The following is a 17,409-nucleotide window of genomic DNA, read 5'->3' on the forward strand; positions in this document are numbered from 1 at the left end:
GGCGAGGGTGGCACGCGGGGGCGGGCCCCTCTGGGGGTGGAAACGGGGGGCGGGGCTCCGGGCGGCGTGATGAAGAGCTTGAGGAAGCAGGCAGGGAAATGTCTGCCGCCGCCGGCTCTCGGGAGCGCGAATCTGCAGGTCCGGCGGGCGGTGGGACGCTGGGCTGGGGCTCCGGGGCGGTGGCGGGTCAGACCCTCGGGCGGGCAGGGTCTGTGGGTTGGCTGGCGGACGCTCGGGGCAAAGACCAAGGTCCTGGCCCTACGGAGGCGGAGACATTGGGGCTGAGGTGCTGTGGGGATGTTAGTTATTCTTAGCCGGGCGTGATGAGGGCAGGCGGGGGCCAGTGAGGTACTCAGGAATCCCGAGGCCGGGGTTTTGGTAGTACTAAAGCTCCGTTCCTGACTTCGCTGTGTGACCTGGGGCGGGTGGCTGCCCCTCTCTGAGCCTCAGTTTCTCCATCCTGACCTTCGAGTTTGACTTGTGTGGAGGTGCACTCCCCATGACGGAGCCTTCCTTTGGGTGAGGACTGGTGTGTGTACTGGGGCTGCCTGGCTCTCCTGTCGGTCCTCAGCCCCTGTGAGAGATTGGGCTGTGCGCAGACCCGGAGTCCAGGAGAGCCCTGTCCACCCTGGGCCTGGAGGCCACAATGAGGTTACAGGTGAAGGGGATTAGGTTTTTTTTTTCCACCCAGCCCTTGGTGGATAACGTTGTGCAGCACAAAAGACCAATTGTTGAGCAGGAGGTTGTCTTCTGGAGAGTGAGAGGCCCAGGGCTGAAATTTGGGTCAGGCTGGTGCTTTGGGAGGACCTGCAGACCTCTGTTTTCTGTCTAACTCCTAGGTTTTCTGCCCGGGGCTCCCTGGTATTTTTTTTCTCCTGGGTGTGCCCATGCAGCTCCTGTTACGTCTGAGCTTTGGCATGACCACTAGTACCCACTTGTGCCCCTTTTCTCAGCCGTTTGCTAGGGAACTGTCAAGTAGCCGTGTAAGTGTGGGCCGGCGCTCCACTTGCTCTTAAAAGGCTTGGAAACTATGAGAGGCTGGGGGAATAGCACGTTGCACAAGTTTGTAAAATGGGAGGAAACTAAGCGAGCAAAGGACTTCCTCCGTGTTCGTTCTTTTCTTCCGTTGCAGCCTCTGCAAGATACAGTCGCAGCACACGATGGTGCTGATAGTTTGCATCTCTCATGGGCTTAGCTCACTTGAAGGGCTGATCTTGAGGGAGCTGTTGCATCAGTTTCCATGACATTCTGGGCTCTGGTACTGGGACAGGTGAGAGCTTAAGATTAAGTACATATCTTCCCCTTGCCCCTTCGAAAGGGCAGCATCCAGACAGTTGGCAGAGGACAGGCCCGATGGCAGCAGAAAGAGGTGGGTTCTGTTTTCTCAGCCAGCACGCCAGAGCCTGTTGGAGCGCTTCATCTCCTAAGTAGAGGGAGGTCTTCTGTGAGAAGTCGGGGCAGCTCTGAAGCAGTTATCTGCCGCTGGGTGATAAATGCAAAGTGATCTCAGAATCTTCTGTGACCTTTCAGAAATCCGAAACTAGCCACTTGCTGGTGAGGAGTTACTGTCAAGGTTTTGGTTTCATTTTTAATTTGAAATGATTTGTCCCCATCGTAATACCTACAATAAGTGGGGTTACACTACTAAATGCTAAGTTGCTCATGTTAAAATTGGTAAGAACTGGCACCAAGCCCTCAGTTCTGTTTCGGTCAGCTCTGTTTCCAGAGTTGCTTTGGCCTCAGAGGAGAGTCACACCATCTACAACAGGTTGGGGGAACCCTTTGGGCCTCCTCTGGATGTCCCTGAACCCCAAGGGAAACAGATAGCGAATTTGATGCTTCCTATATGCATATGATCAAAATTCCCACGTCCTGATAGCCCAGGGGACCAACCCAAAGACTGCTTTAAAATGCTGTTTGTGACGCTCATCAGGAGAAACAGGGCTTCCGCAAGGAGCTGACAGTCTGACAGAGAGGGATCTGGTGATTGATAGTAAGAGAGTGTGGGGTCGGCTCAGCAGGACGGGGGGACCTTGTGAGGTGAGCCAAGGGTAAGAGCCCCTCAAAGGCCTAGGTATTTGGGGGGCAAAGTGAAGCTGGCTTTCAGTCCTTGCCTTTGTCTTGGTAGAGAAAGGAAAGCTCTCACTTGGATGCATCTCTCCAAAAATGTCCATTCTTTTCCTTGATTTGTCTTTCCTGCATTCAGGAGTGTCAAGCCAAGCTTGGTAGGAATTGCAGAAAAGTGAAATGCAGAAGTTTTAGATCGGGGTTGGTGTCATTTCAGGTTCAGACCGGGATCTTTGAGCTAAGTTGTGATGTTGAAGTGAGATGTAAAGCTTCTGGTCGAGTGGCAGCCTGTTCCATCTGATTCTCTTGGCCTCTTCAGACTCCTAGACCTTGCATGGGTCTCAGACAAGTAGCTGTTGTAAGTAGGGGCTTTTCTGCTTCTTCACTTATTTAACTGCTCTTCTTGGTGTAGCTTTTTCTTTCCTTAAAAAGAAATAAGGAGAAATGCCTTCCCGTTTCTGTCTAACAACTGAAGGTGCTCTTATCCCTTGGGGAATCCTTCATCGGGCTCAGTACTCACCCATGTCATTGTGTAAAATGCCTCATCCCAGACACATGCAAAGCCCTGGAGCTGTGTTCTGGAGGATTCTGAGCTATGTACTAGAAAGGAAACAGCTACTCAGAAGTCCCATTGGGCTTTTCTGGGCTAATTTAACAACATGGCAACAACAAACAAATTTTGATGTTTTGAAGTGGTTTTCTTATTCCATGGTTGATTCAAAGCGAGGTAGCTTGGTAGTAACTCAAATTCAGAATGAGATGTGCTATGAGTATTTTTTCCCTTGGACCCAAGAAATAAAGCATTAAAGTCTGTCTGGCCTGAGAAAGGAAATGAATGCTATTTATAACTCAGGGTAGCATAAAGGGTAACCTAGATTACCAGGGCAGAAGCCAGTGAGAATGTCGGAAAAACAGCCCCTGGGTTAGTCAGTCTCCTTGCTCCCCCGTCTCTTAATAAGTAAAATCTGTGTGACCGACGTACCCTTTTAGCACAGAGAAAATGAATTTTCCTAGATGTTTATCCTACACGTGGAAATCTTGCCCATCATCTCCACCTTTGTGGGAAGCTCTGCAGGCTCCTAAGCAAATTAATTTGGCCCACTTGGTTCCTTTAAACAAAAGAGAACTGTGTTCCTTTTTCTTCCTCCTTCTGTCGTTCCCTTCTCCGTTTCCCTCTTCGTCGCATTTAACCTTTCGTTTGTTTCTAGAACAGGAGAACCCCCTGAAGACTTTTCTTGCCCTCAGAAAACAGTTTGTTGTGGAATTCTACAGTGGGAGCCTAGATCAAGCGAGGTGACCCACAAACGTTCACTTAGAAGGGGTGCTTTGCACAGAGAAGTCCTCGGGGACGGAAGGTTCAGGAAGAGGGAGACATCAATATTTATTAGCAGAAAGACAGTTTTGGGACATAGAAGCTCACTGGCTCGCTTGTTTTCTTTGCGGCTTAAAATCTACTGTAACAAACTTGTAGATTTTACAGGTGGTGCGTATGTGAACTAAAGCTCCAAATGTGAATGATGAGGATTTGAACAAAGTGTATGTGTACGTGGCTGGATACTTTAATATTTATTTTTGTTACTGCACCTTGGTATCATACTGGACGTGTCTCTTGACTTTCCTCTCTTCCGTCTGTAAAATGGGAGTGAATGTTTGCCTTCTAGAAGGTCTCACAGGACCGAAGGGATGCTAATTTAGGGGTGGTTTCCTCTGGGAAGCACATTTAGGAATTGCAAATGCCCACCTCTAAGAGCTTAGAAACTGGCTTCCCCTATTCAGGGCCTTTCCTAGGCTGGTTTCTTCCAAATGACTACGTTCATTCTCTTCCTCACTCCTTCCCTCCCTCCAGTTTCTTTTCTGTCAATATAATCACTAAAAACCTCAGTCATCCTTGACTCTTCCCTCTCCTATGTCTAATAACCAAATTCTGTCCATTCTTTTTCTGCAATTTAAAAATTTTTTGAAATTAAAAAAAAAATTAAATCTGCATGGTTCACATTGGTATCCTCTTACTTGAACTAGTGCAGTGGTGTCCTTACAAGTCTTCCTCCCCTGTCTCCTCCTCCCTTGGGGCTTGCCTTAGAACGACTTTTATCATGCCCTACTGTTTTGTTTTGTGAACTTGAATGCTGCGCCAGTCCTTGTAGCCTGAGGAATAAAGTTCAGATTCTTCAGCACTGCATTCAAGTCCTGCGTGGTCTGGCCTCAGCCCCCCTTCTCGAGTCTTATCTTCCCCAGCTCACCTTCATTTCCTCTTACTTCAAACCCGACTGCTTATTATTTCCGGGTAAAACCCTCTGCTTTTTCATCTCTTTGTTGGCTGTTCATTCAGCTACATTTTTACAGGCTCGAACTTGCTGCTTTTAGTATTTTGCATCCTCTCTCCTCCCCAAATGCCAGCCTAATGCCTCGTACATCAGTAGGTGCTCAAAAATCTGTTGTCTTTCGAACCCTCTAGACCCATACATTTCCTAGCCCGAGTGATTTGTCGCCTGAAGGACATCTGCCCCCTTCCTCTTTAAGCGGGCTCTGTACTTTTTTCCACCCCCAACCCTTCCTGGTTTGCTCTTGCCACTTCTCTTTCAGCTTTATCACCAGACCACAGACAGTTCACAGAAGGCCCAGTGAAGAGAGAGCCTGGAGGAAAAAGTCATCTCTCCAGTAGCCTGTGACCACTGCAGCCTGTGGCTGAAAAGTAATTGCACAGTCGTCGTCTTTCCCCTTGAGCTAAACTAGTGATATTTAGTCCTTGCTAACCTAAATTGGATTTGCACAGGGGACAACTAGGATTCTGAGTCCAGGGCTTAACAGGTTTGTAGGGCATGGGATGTGTTTTTAGAGATGTCTCTGCCCATGTTAATTGTTAAAATCTGTGGTACTTTTTTTTAAAGCCATGAGATTATGGGAAATGTTTAAAATGTTAAAAAAATGAAAAGAAAGTGAGGAAGAGAGAAAGAAAAGGGAGGGAGGGAAGGAGGAAAGGAAGAAAGGGACTGAGAAGCATAGTTCTTTGATTTTTAAAATTTATTTATTTATGGCTGTGTTGGGACTTTGCTGCTGCATGTGGGCTTTCTTTTTTAGTTGCGGTGAGCGGGGGCTACTCTTTGTTTCGGTGTGCGGACTTCTTATTGCGGTGGCTTCTCTTTTGCGAAACACGGGCTCTAGGTGCACGGGCTTCAGTAGTGTGGCGCATGGGCTCAGTAGTTGTGGCTCACGGGCTCTAGATCACAGGCTCAGTAGTTGTGGCTCACAGGCTTAGTTGCTCCGCAGCATGTGGGATCTTCCCGGACCAGGGCTTGAACCTGTGTCCCCTGCATTGGCAGCCGGATTCTTAACCACTGCGCCACCAGGGAAGCCCCTGGTTATTTGAGTTTTATGAAAGTAACAGAACTATTTGGGGTGGTAGCCAGGCTGAAACAGGACTCATTGGCTCTTTCCATTCTTTTTTTTATAAATTTATTTATTTATTTTTGGCTGCATTGGGTCTTTGTTGCTGCGCGCGGGCTTTCTCCAGTTGTGGCGAGCGGGGGCTTCTCACTGCGGTGGCTTCTCTTGTTGCGGAGCATAGGCTCTAGGCGCGCAGGCTCAGCAGTTGTGGCTCACAGGCTCCAGAGTGCAGGCTCAGCAGTTGTGGCGCACGGGCTTAGTTGCTTCACGGCATGTGGGATCTTCCTGGACCAGGGATCGAACCCGTGTCCCCTGCATTGGCATGCGGACTCTCAACCACTGCACCACCAGGGAAGCCCTCTTTCCATTCTTTTTTTTTTTTTTTTTTTTTTGCGGTACGCGGGCCTCTCACTGTTGTGGCCTCTCCTGTTGAGGTCTAGACATGGAGGCTCAGCGGCCATGGCTCACGGGCCCAGCTGCTCCGCGGCACGTGGGATCCTCCCGGATCGGGGCACGAACCCACATCCCCTACATCGGCAGGCAGACTCTCAACCACTGCGCCACCAGGGAAGCCCTCCATTCTTTTTAATACTGGGTGCTCCGTGCTATGGGCTTCTCTCAAGAGATCCCTGCCCTGTGTGTGCTATGTACTTAGCTCTCCTTTGGAGTCAAATCCAAACTCCACGTGGCATTCAAAGTCTCACAGTTTGGCCTTACATATAATAAAAATCTATTTCTAATAAATTAAAAAAATAAAATGGTATTTTTAAATAAAAATTGATTACTGTTATGACTATTATCATTAGCAGTTTACATTTCTTAAGCACTTACTGTGGGTCTGTGGGCCTCACCCTGAGCACAAAAGTTCTGTAAGAGGATGTCCATTTTTCAGATGGAGAGACTGAGGCTTGGTGAGAGTAGGTGACATGCTTGTGATCACTCACCAGGTCCGTGACAGAATAGAACTCAGGTCGTCTGTTTGAATCTGATGCTTGAGCCCTAACCCCAGCACTCTTCTTCTGTATCCCCTGATGCTCCTCAAACAAAACTTCTCATTTCTACTTATTTATACTGCTTTTTGTTACTTATTTCTGAGCACATCATAATGCTGTCTCTTTGTGCTGAAATTATTTCCTGTGCCAGAAATGCTTTCTGAACCCCACATTTTTCTGATAGTTAATATAGTTTTTGATTAAGAGCACAGACTCTTCACCCAGATTCCCTGGGTTTGAATCCTGGCTGTACCATTTATTAGCTTTGTGTTCTTGGACAGGTTACTTAACCTCTCTGTGTTTATCTCAGTCTGTAAAGTGGTGATAATAATGCCACATACCTCATGGAGGAGTTGTGAAGATTAAATACACGTACAGAGGTTAAAACCGTGCCCGGCATGCAGTAAGCCTTAAGTATTTGCTATTAATATTATTCATGGTAATATTACTATCATTGTTATCATTAATGCAGCCTGACTTGGATTCTGGGTAGCTGAATCGGGATCTGTTTATCTCCTTGTAAAGTGAATGAATCTCTTACTGGTATGTGTTGCCCTGTCTTGGAGAGGCCATGGGACGGCCCCCTGGTGGTGTGTACACAGCATTGAGAAGCGTTAATCCTGCTCGTTTGAACTGCTGGCTAATTTGCTCACATGGTTTTTTTTTTTTTTCTTTACATCTTTATTGGAATATAATTGCTTTACGATGGTGTGTTAGTTTCTGCTTCATAACAAAGTGAATCAGTTATACACATACATATGTTCCCATATCTCTTCCTTTTTGCATCTCCCTCCCTCTCACCCTCCCTATCCCACCCCTCCAGGCGGTCACAAAGCACCTAGCTGATCTCCCGGTGCTATGTGGCTGCTTCCCACTAGCTATCTGTTTTACATTTGATAGTGTATATATGTCCATGCCTCTCTCTCGCTTTGTCACAGCTCACCCTTCCCCCTCCCCATATCCTCAAGTCTGTTCTCTAGTAGGTCTGTGTCTTTATTCCTGTCTTACCCCTAGGTTCTTCATGACATTTTTTTTTCTTAATTCCATATATATGTGTTAGCATACGGTATTTGTCTTTCTCTTTCTGACTTACTTCACTCTGTATGACAGACTCTAGGTCTATCCACCTCATTACAAATAGCTCAATTTCGTTTCTTTTTATGGCTGAGTAGTATTCCATTGTATATATGTGCCACATCTTCTTTATCCATCCATCCGATGATGGACACTTAGGTTGTTTCTATCTCCAGGCTATTGTAAATAGAGCTGCAATGAACATTTTGGTACATGACTCTTTTTGAATTATGGTTTTCTCAGGGTATATGCCCAGTAGTGGGATTGCTGGGTTGTATGGTAGTTCTATTTGTAGTTTTTTAAGGAAACTCCATACTGTTCTCCATAGTGGCTGAACCAATTCACATTCCCACCAGCAGTGCAAGAGTGTTCCCTTTTCTCCACACCCTCTCCAGCATTTATTGTTTCTAGATTTTTTGATGATGGCCATTCTGACTGGTGTGAGATGATATCTCATTGTAGTTTTGATTTGCATTTCTCTAATGATTAATGATGTTGAGCATTCTTTCATGTGTTTGTTGGCAGTCTGTATATCTTCTTCGGAGAAATGTCTAGTTAGGTCTTCTGCCCATTTTTGGATTGGGTTGTTTGTTTTTTTTGTTATTGAGCTGCATGAGCTGCTTATAAATTTTGGAGATTAATCCTTTGTCAGTTGCTTCATTTGCAAATATTTTCTCCCATTCTGAGGGTTGTCTTTTGGTCTTGTTTATGGTCTCCTTTGCTGTGCAAAGCTTTTAAGTTTCATTAGGTCCCATTTGTTTATTTTTGTTTTTATTTCCATTTCTCTAGGAGGTGGGTCAAAAAGGATCTTGTTGTGATTTATGTCATAGAGTGTTCTGCCTATGTTTTCCTCTAAGAGTTTGATAGTTTCTGGCCTTACATTTAGGTCTTTAATCCATTTTGAGCTTATTTTTGTGTATGGTGTTAGGGAGTGATCTAATCTCATACTTTTACATGTATCTGTCCAGTTTTCCCAGCACCACTTACTGAAGAGACTGTCCTTTCTCCACTGTACATTCCTGCCTCCTTTATCAAAGATAAGGTGACCATATGTGCGTGGGTTTATCTCTGGGCTTTCTGTCCTGTTCCATTGAGCTATATTTCTGTTTTTGTGCCAGTACCATACTGTCTTGATTACTGTAGCTTTGTAGTATAGTCTGAAGTCAGGGAGCCTGATTCCTCCAGTTCTGTTTTTCGTTCTCAAGAGTGCTTTGGCTATTCGGGGTCTTTTGTATTTCCATACAAATTGTGAAATTTTTTGTTCTAGTTCTGTGAAAAATGCCAGTGGTAGTTTGATAGGGATTGCATTGAATCTGTAGATTGCTTTGGGTAGTAGAGTCATTTTCACAATGTTGATTCTTCCAATCCAAGAACATGGTATATCTCTCCATCTATTTGTATCATCTTTAATTTCTTTCATCAGTGTCTTATAATTTTCTGCATACAGGTCTTTTGTCTCCTTAGGTAGGTTTATTCCTAGATATTTTATTCTTTTTGTTGCAATGGTAAATGGGAGTGTTTTCTTGATTTCACTTTCAGATTTTTCATCATTAGTGTATAGGAATGCCAGAGATTTCTGTGCATTAATTTTGTATCCTGCTCCTTTACCAAATTCATTGATTAGCTCTAGTAGTTTTCTGGTAGCATCTTTAGGGTTCTGTATGTATGGTATCATGTCATCTGCAAGCAGTGACAGTTTTACTTCTTCTTTTCCGATTTGGATTCCTTTTATTTCCTTTTGTTCTCTGATTGCTGTGGCTAAAACTTCCAAAACTATGTTGAATAAGAGTGGTGAGAGTGGGCAACCTTGTCTTGTTCCTGATCTTAGTGGAAATGCTTTCAGTTTTTCACCATTGAGGATGATGTTGGCTGTGGGTTTGTCATATATGGCCTTTATTATGTTGAGGAAGTTTCCCTCTATGCCTACTTTCTGCAAGGTTTTTATCATAAATGGGTATTGAATTTTGTCCAAAGCTTTCTCTGCATCTATTGAGATGATCATATGGTTTTTCTCCTTCAATTTGTTAATATGGTGTATCACGTTGATTGATTTGCGTATATTGAAGAATTCTTGCATTCCTGGAATAAACCCCACTTGATCATGGTGTATGATCCTTTTAATGTGCTGTTGGATTCTGTTTGCTAGTATTTTGTTGAGGATTTTTGCATCTATGTTAATCAGTGGTATTGGCCTGTAGTTTTCTTTCTTTGTTACATCCTTGTCTGGTTTTGGTATCAAGGTGATGGTGGCCTCGTAGAATGAGTTTGGGAGTGGTCCTCTCTCTGCTATATTTTGGAAGAGTTTGAGAAGGATAGGTGTTAGCTCTTCTCTAAATGTTTGATAGAATTCGCCTCTGAAGCCATCTGGTCCTGGGCTTTTGTTTGTTGGAAGATTTTTAATCACAGTTTCAATTTCAGTGCTTGTGATTGGTCTGAAATCAAAGAGGAAATCAAAAAATACCTATAAACAAATGACAATGGAGACATGATGACCCAAAACCTATGGGATGCAGCAAAAGCAGTTCTAAGAGGGAAGTTTATAGCAATACAATCCTACCTTAAGAAACAGGAAACATCTCGAATAAACAACCTAACCTTGCACCTAAAGCAATTAGAGAAAGAAGAACAAAAAAACCCCAAAGTTAGTAGAAGGAAAGAAATAATAAAAATCAGATCAGAAATAAATGAAAAAGAAATGAAGGGAACGATAGCAAAGATCAATAAAACTAAAAGCTGGTTCTTTGAGAAGATAAACCAAATTGATAAACCATTAGCCAGACTCATCAAGAAAAGGGAGAAGACTCAAATCAATAGAATTAGAAATGAAAAAGGAGAAGTAACAACTGACACTGTAGAAATACAAAAGATCATGAGAGATTACTACAAGCAACTCTGTGCCAATAAAATGGACAACCTGGAAGAAATGGACAAATTCTTAGAAATGCACAACCTGCCAAGACTGAACCAGGAAGAAATAGAAAATATGAACAGACTGCTCACATGGTTTTGCAAGTTCTTCTAGTGTGCTGGAAATGGGACACCAAGGCCAGTGACTGAGGAGATAAGCAGGGACACCGCCTCCGAGACCCGTCTAGTAGATGCTTAGGAAGGGCAGGACTTGATCTCCACCTAGTAGTGACAGCCACACACTTACACAACCCGTGGAGACCATGGTGGTACTTTGGCTTTATTATCCAAACGGACTTAATCCTTCTCTCCATATAGTACTTACCCCTAAGAGTTTATAGTTTTATTGAAGATGTTGTGCTCATTTGGCAAAAGGGGAGGCTGTGGAGTCTAGCAGATCTTGCTTTTAATATCAGCTGCACAATTTACTGGCCTGGCTCTGTGTCCTTGGGCATGTGTGCTACCTGCTGTGGGCCTTAATAGCTTTATTTGTAAAAGGAGGCCAGTAATCAGAAATAACACGTGAAGAACTTAGCACAAGCCTAGCTATTCGAGGGGACTTGATAAATGGCAGTCATTATTATCAAAGCAGTGGGGGTGAGGAGAAGTAGAGCAGAGGGAAGAAAACTAACCGTTCCTGCATATGGTGCTGTGTACCAGGCATTGTCCATGGCTCTTGACCCATTAAGAATTTCATTTGGGCTTCCCTGGTGGTGCAGTGGTTGAGAGTCCGCCTCCTGTTGCAGGGGACACGGGTTCGCGCCCCGGTCCGGGAAGATCCCACATGCCGCGGAGCAGCTAGGCCCATGAGCCATGGTCACTGAGCCTGCACGTCCAGAGCCTGTGCTCCGCAACGGGAGAGGCCACAACAGTGAGAGGCCCGCGTAACGCAAAAAAAAAAAAAAAAAAAAAAAGAATTTCATTTGTTTATCCTTTTGGCTTCTATGTAAGTTCAGTGGTGTTATCCTCATTTTACAAATGACAAAACAAATTAAGTAATTTGCTTGAGGTTTCCTATGAGGTTATGGATGGAGCCAGTGAAATATCTAAGTCATTTTATTCCAAAGCCACGGGGCTTTTCCAAAAACACTCTAATTTCCCTTAAAGTTCCAGACAAGTCATATAGACAGGAAGGCGTTCAGAATTCGGAGAAATGACTGCTGAGCTTTAGTGTGGTTGAGGAGGGCGTGGTGATGGAGGGTGGAGGAATTGAGGCTGGACTTTGAAGCAGAAGGGCCAGAAAGTCAGAGTGAGGGCGATGTGCATGGGGAACCTGTCTGTTTAGAATCGGCTGTCTTTGGGTGGTGGACAGCGAGAGAGAGCAGGACTAGTTTGCAAAGGGCCTCTTGTGTCAGTCCAACCAGTTTGGACCTTCACCTGCAAGTAGTGGTGTAATACTGAAAGTGTTAGAGCAGGGAGAGATGAAATCAGTGTCTAATCTGGCCAAGTCCAAAGACAAAATTGGTAAATCAGGTAGGGAGAAGCAGGAAGATCTCTTAGTTGGGAGGCTCTTGAGGTAACAGGTGAGGAGAGAGGATGGCCTGGAGGAAGGCAATTGTGAGAACGAAGAGATGGATGGCTGACTGGCTCTGGGGAGCTAAGGAGAGGGGTGAGCGAAGGGCCAGATGGCAAACCGGGCCGACAGGGCGATGATGGTGCTGGTGACAGCAGGGGGAGCTCAGGGGCAGGCCCAGAAGTCAAAGCACAGCTTTACCTGGGAGCCACCCGTGCACAGAGCATCTTGTAGAAGTACCCAGTGGACAGTGCAGGGCCTGAACTCAGGCACAGCTGGATAGCTCTGTTTAGAATTGGGTGTGATGGCTGATGGTTCTTGTAGAAGAGAAGAACAAGATCTAGAGCTGCACTGGCCAGTATTGTAGCCTCTAGCCACGTGTGGCTATTTAAATTTACTCTAGGTAAATAAAAAATTCAGTTTCTCATTCACTCTTGCCACATTTTAACTGTTCAAGTGTAGCTAGTGGCTACAGTTTTGCGCAGTGCAGTTGTAGAACCCCATCATCGATCGGGTAGCACTGGTCTGGATCTTGGGGAGTACCTGTAAATAACTGGGGGACCTGCAGTGGGGAAGCAGAGCAGGAGGAGGAGACAGAAGGAGCCATTGAATTAAGAAATAATGTTGCTGCCTCTTGGGCAATTCTCAAAAGAAATAGAGTACTTGGATTTTGGTGTGAATTTGCTTTTTCTCCTTGTGTAATGTCATGTTTTTGGAAAATCCCAGACCCCAAGTCAGTGGCAGGCCTGGCTATAAAACATTGAAATGGAGGTCATGCCTCCTGTCTTTGTTTTGTAGATCTGGGCCTTCAACAGGTCTGGTTTGGCTTCTAGAGGACCTTTTGGCCATGCAGTGAGGGGTGGCCTTGATGAACCATAGAAAAGAAGATAGCAGCCATAGGAGGTGGATACTGTTATCTTTGTTCAGTTCAGGAAGCAGAAGCTTAGAGAAGTGAGATAACTTGTTCAGGGTCATACAGCTAGTAAGTAGGGCCAGAAATGGAATCTAAGTCTGACTCCAAAGACTATATGTTGATATTGATATATATATATCTTTATAATATATATATCTTATATATATATTACATATATATCTTTATATAATTATAGTACATTTATATATACATATATACAAATACATCTTATTTTAGCTAACTTTGAAAGTACCTATAAGCAAAAAGAAAAAGCAATCCTATCACCGAGAAATGACTACTGTTGACGTTCAGTGTATACTTTCCAGACTTTCCCATCTGTATATGTATTTGTCTAAATTTATATATTTATAAACATGTGGTATATATGTACATAGACACATATTTCAATCCTTTCTGATGCATATAGGCCACACTCTTAACTACCACCTTTAATTCCTTATCAGCATTTCTGAAGACCTAAAAGCTCTGAAGGTGGAAAATAAATTTTTTTTTGTAAATTTGGCCCAAGCTCACTTTGGCAGTAAGATTTGCTTGAACTGACAGGAGAGTATTTATAAGCTTTATTTATCCCACTAAGTGTTACTACTCATAAGTTGCGCTGAGGAACTCCTAACGTTATTGGTTTCTGGATGTTGCCTCTGACTGCTGGGGTGCTGTATAACACGGTACAGGTTATGTATTATCTTTCTAAAATGTCCCAAATTTTGAATTCCAAAATACACTTGGCTTCAAGGGTTTCAGATAAGGGATTGTGGGTCTGTATTAGGTTATAGTGCTGCCTGGGCGAAGGAAGGAGCCTCCAGGGTCAGTGTTATCTATTTAGCCAGGCATGTGAGAGGGGTTTGGGTTCTGTAATATGTGCAGTGCAATGCACAGAATTCGCAAGAGAAATGGAACACTCTCTACTTCTGTACATCCAGATCAAGGTTGCAGTTGTCGCTCTGGTTGACCTATTAGGTATACTCTTACTCAGAAATGGTTTCAGTTGTAGGTGTGAAAGGTGGTCATCAGAAAGCACCCAGAAATGACTGTGAGCTTAACCGCTGCCCTGAGGTTGTTTGCTCAGTGTGTGTTTACAGACTGCCTGCTATATTTCATGTTGCCATAAGCCAGGGGCCACAGAAGAAGAACATTAGCCCCTGCTCCCAGAAGCCTGTGGTCTAGCTAAAGAGGAAAGATTGATAAAAAAGAGTTAAACACGGTTACAGGGAATTCCCTGGCGGTCCAGTGGTTAGGACTCGGTACTCTCACTGCCGGGGCCGGGTCTGATCCCTGGTTGGGGAACTAAGATCCCACATGCTGTGCAGCTCGGCCAAATAAAATTAAATAAGCATGGTTACAATTACGATAAATGCCTTGATAGAAGTAAGCACTGGGTAAGAGTAGAAGGAGAGGGCCAGAGAGGGCTTTTCGAAGGAGATGACTCCCGAGCTGAGTCTTGAAGGGTGAGTTTGAAGTTCGATACATGCAGGTGGGTTTGAGGGTGGTTAGACTATGCCCAGCATCGGGGCGGGGGTGGTGGTGAAGAGGCAACATTTAAAAAGATAAATGGTTGCCCCCCGCCCCGGTCGCTGCGCGGCTTGTGGGATCTTAGTTCCCCAACCAGGGATCGAAACCGTACCCTCGGCAGTGAAAGTGAAAGCGCCTAACCAGAGTCCTAACCACTGGACTGCCAGGGAATTCCCTTAAAAAAATAAATGGTTTTGATGTGACTGGATTGGGGGCGAGAGAGGAGTGGTTTGAGTGGGGGGTGGAAGATGGGCCTGGAGAGGTAGTCTGGGGCTGATTATAAAGGTCCTTGTATGTAATACTTAGAGGTTTGGGTTTTACTACAAACGTGTTAGAAGTTAAGGGATTTTACACACAGGAAAGACCTGCTCAGATTTGTGTTTCCTTCTAGAGGTTGTCAGTATGCACTGGAGGGGGTGAGAATGGTGGCAGGGAAATCACTGAGTGTGCTCTCCAGAAATATTAAGGGCCCAAACTAAGGCATGGCAGTAGGGATAGGAGAGAAGTTCAGGTATAAAAGTATTTAGGAGAGACGATTTGTAGGACGTGATGACCGAACATGGGAAGAAAGGAAAAAAAATCCCTGATGTCACCTCTTCGATTGGGTGACAAGGGACTGCAGGTCTGAGGTTGGAAAAAGGGCAGCGTGGCAGTAGGGAAGCAGAAGAGGAGGAAGGGCAGGAAGCTGTGGCCGGAGAGGGGACCGTGGGGCTGTGCGATGGTAAACTTGGTAAAGAGCTGCTGACAGCCAGCTTCCGTACCAGATTCAGGAGGGAAGAGATTCCGAGAAGACTGCCCTGTGGCTGGAAATCCCCCCAACCATGCCTTAACATTTCCTTACATGAAGTCATGAATGAAGATGTTCTAGTTCTTGCTGGACGGAGTCCAGAGAGAGATACGGGGTCGGGGCATCAACGAGACGCAGGTCAGCAAGGTGGTTTTCCAGTCACTACACTGCCCACTCCTGGACGGAAGCCCAGTCCACGGGACAAACCACTTGTCCCCAGGAGATGGCCTGACGGAGTCCTCAGAAAGCACTGACATGCAGAAACAACACCTAAGCATTATTCCTAAGTTTGCCTTTGCACGTTGTAAAGCCCTATGAGATATTTTTTAAGTCCCTACTTTATAGATGAAGAGAGTAAGACCCGAAGAAAGGAAGTAACTTGTCACACAGGAAGATGATAGTAGAGCTAGACTTCAACTTAAGTTTCCTGACACTTGCATTTGACGCCTTGAGTACCTGCTATGCACCTGTGCTGCTCCAGGTCCCTGGGAAATAGCATAAAGATGACAAAGTCCCCACGTCATGGGGCTTACACTTTAGCAGAAATAGCATGCAGTAAACCGATGAAGATATATAAGATTTAATATCAAATGGTTTAGTATTAAGGCATAGTCTTGTCCTCAGTAGGCTTACTGGCTAACTGGGGAGACAGTTACAACACACAGCAATCAAGCCTATTGTGGGAGAAGTACAGGGAGCTATGGGAACATCTGTGTCAGGGCATCTGACCAGTTTGGGAGGAATCAGAGAAGGCTTCTTAGAAGAAATGGCCTCTAAGATACATCTATACCAGGGGTTGGCTAACTACATTCCCCTGGGACAGATCCAGCCTGCTGCCTGCTTTGGTACAGCCCATGAGCTAAGAATAGTTTCTACATTTTTTAAATGTTTGAAAAGAATTAAAAGAGAATAACATTTTGTGACGTGGAAATTATATAATATGTAAACATCTGTGACCATACAGTTTTATTGGCATACTGATGCTTATAGTTGGTTTTACACTATAATGGCAGAGTTGAATAGTTGCAGAGACTATGTGGCCTGCAAAGCTTAGAACATTTACCCTCTGGCCCTTTATAGAAAAAGTTTGCTGACTCCTGGCCACAGGATGGGTAGGAGTTAGCCATGGAAAGCAGAGTGAGGAAGAAGGAAGTCGGTTTCTGATGGGATCTTTGTATAACTGCAGTAACTTTAGTATACTTGGAGTATGGCATTCAAGGAGGTAGGGGGCTGTGGTGAGTGATGTGTGTGGAGAGGTGGGCAGGATCCAGACTGGGAAGAGGCTTGGCACCCGTTTTAAGGGGCTTGGATTTATCCAATGGCGAGCTTTTAAAAGGTTTTAAGCCATGTCGTCATTTTTTCAAAAACTCCTCTGGCCACAGTGTAGAGATTGGATTAGAGAGGGTGGGGTGAAAGAGGAAGCAGGGAGATGAGTTGAGGTCTCCCTCAACTAGTTCCAGGGAATTGTTGGTAACCCTAGGCTAGTATAGTGATATTGGGGATAGGAGTATATTGATTGATTTGAGAGGCAATTGCGGAAGCAAAATTGAAAGCCCTTGTTGATTGATTGGAGGCATTGAAACGTAACTATTTTCATGTTTCAAATGATCGTGTTTTCTTTTTCAACTCCAGTGTTTTGTTTGTTTTTTCTCGTTCTTGTGAATGCATGGTTGACAAATCCATGTTTAGTAATAGTCTTCAGAGCAGAATTCCTTAGTGATGTTTCATGCCCCTGGTGCTCCTTGTACCTTGTGGATCGAAGCAGCATCTTTCTGTGGCCTCTTCATGCTGTTCCCTGTTGACAAGGGATCTGGCTTTTAAGGAGCAAAGAAACAGTAAATTGGCAGATTGATTTTCCTTTTCCAGTTTGTCTTGATTTAACAACTTTCCCCAAATATTTCTTTGTTGCAGGTCCTTGGGCTCCTTGGTTTTCAAGGTGCTGCGTTGACAATGGCAAGCACTTAGGGCCTTCCCAATTTTACTTCTCTGACCCTTGCCTTTTTCCTCCTTGGAATTTAAATCTCACTTGCAGTAAATGGTAATAACATCGCTACGTTATATTTTATAATATGTTGCGTGGCTTTCAAAGTGCTTACTCGTGTCAACTATTCAATCCCTACGATAAGCCTGAGAGGAAGGCAGGACAGGTCAAGTTACTGAGATCAGGAGAGGCTAGATGGTTTGCACAAAGTCAAAAGGTTAATAAATAGCAGAGCTGGTGATAGAACTTAGGTCTGCAGAT

At 44.6% G+C, this 17,409-nt stretch overlaps 1 protein-coding gene and 1 long non-coding RNA gene across 3 annotated transcripts in view; both read left to right on the forward strand.

Annotated features, from left to right (window-relative positions):
* Window positions 1-17,409, forward strand: part of INPP5B (inositol polyphosphate-5-phosphatase B) — a 47,833-nt gene that overhangs the window by 8,150 nt on the left and 22,274 nt on the right.
* LOC132514928 (uncharacterized) lies at window positions 149-17,105 on the forward strand. 2 transcript variants are annotated; one of them, XR_009538985.1, is made up of 6 exons: window positions 149-1,270; window positions 1,389-1,554; window positions 2,285-2,425; window positions 3,276-3,603; window positions 4,651-4,759; window positions 17,079-17,105. It is a non-coding gene; the product is annotated as an uncharacterized LOC132514928 (long non-coding RNA). The 2 variants fall into 2 exon arrangements; XR_009538986.1 differs by having other exon boundaries at window positions 149-1,554.

Source organism: Lagenorhynchus albirostris, chromosome 2 (assembly GCF_949774975.1).
Source record: "Lagenorhynchus albirostris chromosome 2, mLagAlb1.1, whole genome shotgun sequence".
NCBI lineage: Eukaryota > Metazoa > Chordata > Mammalia > Artiodactyla > Delphinidae > Lagenorhynchus > Lagenorhynchus albirostris.